At 40.0% G+C, this 4,226-nt stretch overlaps 1 non-coding gene across 1 annotated transcript; it reads left to right on the top strand.

Annotated features, from left to right (window-relative positions):
• Positions 1-2,350: 2,350 nt before the first annotated feature.
• LOC118094117 (U6atac minor spliceosomal RNA) lies at positions 2,351-2,478 on the top strand. Its single transcript, XR_004693726.1, has one exon. It is a non-coding gene; the product is annotated as a U6atac minor spliceosomal RNA (small nuclear RNA).
• The last annotated feature ends 1,748 nt before the right edge of the window (positions 2,479-4,226 follow it).

Below are 4,226 nucleotides of genomic sequence, written 5' to 3'. Positions count from 1 at the left end.
ATCTCCACTTTAAAATTGACCCTGGAAGACCAGTACCCCCCTCAGAATGTTTGCATGTTACATGTTGTCTGTGTTGTCTGTTACGTGTATGTGCGTCTGTTCCTTGTGTCTGCTATAGATAGTGTGTAAAGGTTTGTTTTAAAGAGGCTGTAGAAGGCCATTTTTTCCTTTCCAAAAGTAAAAAGAGGGGGCAGGATGAAGGAAAATAAATGCTTGCTCAATGCCTTGAAAATATTTTAAACTTGAAAATGTTCACTTCATAAACTCCAGCTATAAGTGGATAAGAGATGTGCTCAAGGTTTAGAAATGTTATGGGGTGTGTTTAAATTTGCCACAACATCCATAGACTGCCTTCTTAAGTGTGCATAGTTAAAACTGCCAACTTGTTTAAATTTCTAGTACTGTATAGAAACAATGTTGAACCGATCAATCTTAAACATTATAAATATGAGAATGAGGTGTGCAAATGTTTGTTATTGAGAGAGGCTCCAAAGGGGAGTCTTTCTCCAAGTGACTAGATGAATATTGACTAAAGGAAAATTGAACAGCTATTCCAATAAAGATGATTTGTTTGTCAAAAGTAGAGCTTCCATAGCCAGGAATTGTCTATCTGAGTCTAGTTTTAACTTCAATTGTGTTGGACAGAAGGGTTATTGTTGGGCTCCTGATATCAGTCTCTTAAGGAAAAAAACTCATCTGCTAAAGGGTTCTGTATAAAGTTGGTATTTTCATTCAAATCTTGTGAATCCTGTATCTTAGAGGGTTAGACTAAATGACCTCAGGGTCCCTTCTAACTCCCATTTTAGAGCTATGTGAAAGGCAATGTGTCTGATGTGGTGATGGGTTGAAATTCAGCCCAGCTCTGCTTTCTGGCAAGGAAAGATTATTGGTTTTCAGAGTTGGAACAAGAGTGTCATTGTTGTTTTTATATGGAGTGATTATATAAGTTTTTATCACTTTGTCTATTAAGGTTTAAAGTTTAAGCACATATGAAAGTCTTGAACATTTCCCAATCTTTCTCTAGAGAGTGAAAGAGGGGTGTATGTGCATACCTACCCCTTTCACTACAGAAAGGGGGAGCTGGAAGGGAAAAGGGAAATTGTAACCTTGAAAATGTTTGTTTGTGAACTCACAATATTTAAGGTCTGTGTCACAAGGGAGCCATGTGCTCTGTATGTAATGTTTCACCATGTGACTATGAAATATGGTGTTCCTTCTAGGGAAATGCTCCATAGCCAGCAAATGTCTATCTGAGTCACTTTAACCTTGATTCAAATGGACAGAATGGTTTTAGTAAGGAAGTAAATTCCCTCTTAAACTGTTTATCCAATCTTAAGGTTTGCTAAAGACTTCTATATAACGTTGGTACTTTTAATCTTCCCCTTCCTTATTTTTCCCTTAGTACACACGTGTGCTTCCGTGATAGGGCATAGCCCGTGTTTCCTTCCCAGTCAGGCATCTACTCAAATGTATGTGTATCCTAAGGGCGGTGATAGTGTTGAGATCCCCATATTTATTGAGTCAAAATTAGAGTATCCCTAAACATTTTTAGGGGGGGGGGAAGCACTGGGTAAAATATTCATCCCAGTGCTGGAATTCCCATGGACCTTTCTTAACCCAGAATTATATACCAAACACAACACGTTTACTTTTCAGAATAGTTCCCTTCTCAATTTCTCAGTTAAAAAGCAATGAAATATATATTCCAAATGAAAAATTTGGGCGGGGGGAGATTCGAACTCGCAACTTCAGCTCTCGGCTGCTTCAGGAGCATTGCGGTCGCCATTTTTGAAGCGGGAAAGAGAAAAGGGCACGCAGGGGTCTTTACTCGGTGTTAACGTGGCGAGTAAATCTATCCTCCGTTTCGGAATAGAAGATTCATCCTTCTTCCCCGCCACTCCCGGTTATTCTATCTTTAAATACTCTAGTATTTAAATAAACCTGCCCTGAATCTCAACGTAAATAAGGACTAGGCTCTAAATAATCCTCGCGCATTTTTTTTAAAAAAAGACAAGAAAGGGACGGGGTTACCGTTAACCTGCTCCTGAATTCGAAAAGCTTTCTAGAGTCTTGACTTCCGATTGGTTAAAAGCATGCATATATTAGGGCGTCAAGTTCAGGAAGCAGCTGTATTTTTAAATCGTGCAGATTTTTTCCCTTTACGAAGTGCTTCTAAGCTGTTGAATGTAATGCGTAGGGAGTGCTTATTTATTGGTATTAGTGGAAAAGGCAGATGGTAAAAACTTAAAGTACTGGGGACGTGAGGATAGACAACTCAACTGGCTCACCATAACCTTGAAAAACTATGGTTTCCTGTGGTATATAAGGAGAGCGCAGCAGTTTTGAAGGCGTGTTGTATGAAAGGAGAGAAGGTTAGCACTCCCCTTGATAAGGATGGAAGAGGTCCTTGTGGCCTGTACAACACGCATATGGTTAAGGCATTGCCACCTACTTCGTGGCATCTAACCAAGTTTTTTTTTCCTGCCCCCACCCCCAAACCCAACCCAACAACACAGTTACTCCAAGAATTAGAACTCATCAGCATTAGCAGCAACAATGCTCAGTAAGAATGGAATGCTGCTTTAATATTCTTGCAGAAGTGGGGGTGGGGGGGGACTTAAATGTTTATTTTTCTGTAGGTTGGGGTGGATGAACAAAGTCATCAAGAGGAGACAGGTTCACTGTCTAACCTACCTCACAGGGTTGTCAGGAGGAGGAGGAGGACTATGTCCAGAACTTGGAATGTTATCACTGGCATCTGTCTGTCTCTAGAGACAACATAAAGTATATACGTTTCATGAAATAATTTTTTTTAAAAAACCAAATAATTATGATTGCACATCAGGAACAGAACCAACACTGGTGTAGAAAGGAGTGGCAATGTTGGGTTTCCAACTTCCAGTGTTATCAAGCAGCGGGCAAAAGAATCACACGACCCTGATGGCCATGAGATTAAAAGTGGCAATGGAAGGAGCCCCAATTTGCCTCTGGATCCCTTGTTCCAGTCTCAACTCGGCCCTTTTCTCACCCTGCATCCTTTGCCTTCCTTCTCCACAATGGTCCTTTTTTCTAATCCCAGACTCTGCTTCAAGCTGTTTCCGGCTACCTATTTTATTTTGCAACCCATTTCCTGGCTCACGGGTTCATTGTTCGGCACACATCGTGGAGGCAGCCGGGCCATGAGAGCCAGGGTGGTGTAGTGGTTAGAACATTGGGCTAGGACATGGAAGACCACAGTTCAAATCTCTGTTGCACTGTCACACTCAGGTCCTGCTTGCAACCATTAAGCCTCTGGTTGGCCACTGGAAGAACAGGGTGTTGGACAAATGGGCCTTTGGCCTGATCCAGCAAACTGGTTCTTCTTAGAGTCATAGGACTGGAGAGTTCAAAGGTACCCCAGGGGTCATCTAGTCCAACCCGCTGCCATGCAGGAATCTCAGCTAAAGCATCCATGACTGATGGCCATCCAAACTTATCTCCCCATTCTGCCATGAAGCTCACTGGGTGACCTTAGGCCAGCCATTCTCTCTTGTTCTAGACTAGCCTACCTCAAAGGGTTGTTATGGGGATGAAATGGGTATAACCATGTGAACTGCTCTGAGCTCCTTTGACAAATGGGATATAAATGTAATGATCTATAAATAATAACAACAAAGGCAAACACCTCCTCTATTTTATTAATTTATTATTTTCACACTCTGCCTTTCCTCAAAGGAGATCAAGGTGGCCTGCGGGCTTCTCCTCCTCCTCTTTTATCTCCCACAACAACCCTTGTGAAATAGGTTGGGCCAAGAGGTTCGTTAGGCCAACTATTATTATTATTATTATTATTATTATTATTATTATTATTATTTTAAAAAGTGTGTCCTTGTTTCTCAATTAGATCCTTTTACATGGTTTTGTATGTTATTATGGGTAATGTTTTATGCATTGTGACTTGCAGTTACCAATATTTTTATTTATCACAGTTTAGTCATTATTCATTGTCAAGAGTGAATTTTTGTTTAATTGTTATTTGCTGATGTTTTGAGAGCTAATTTTATGGTGTACTATTCTAATAGATTATTGATTATTACTTTATTTGATATAATAATTTCAATATTATGTTTTATTGTTTAGTTGTCTTGATTTAATCATTTACTCGTGTTCCATCTTGTATTTTATTCCGTGACCTGCCCTAAGATCTTCCGATGACGGGTGGTATATAATATTGATAAATAATAATA

This window comes from Zootoca vivipara, chromosome 5, assembly GCF_965207765.1.
Source record: "Zootoca vivipara chromosome 5, rZooViv2.hap1.1, whole genome shotgun sequence".
Taxonomy (NCBI): Eukaryota; Metazoa; Chordata; class Lepidosauria; order Squamata; family Lacertidae; genus Zootoca; species Zootoca vivipara.
Note: the sequence above shows the minus strand (reverse complement) of the source record. Positions and strands in the feature narration are given on the sequence as shown.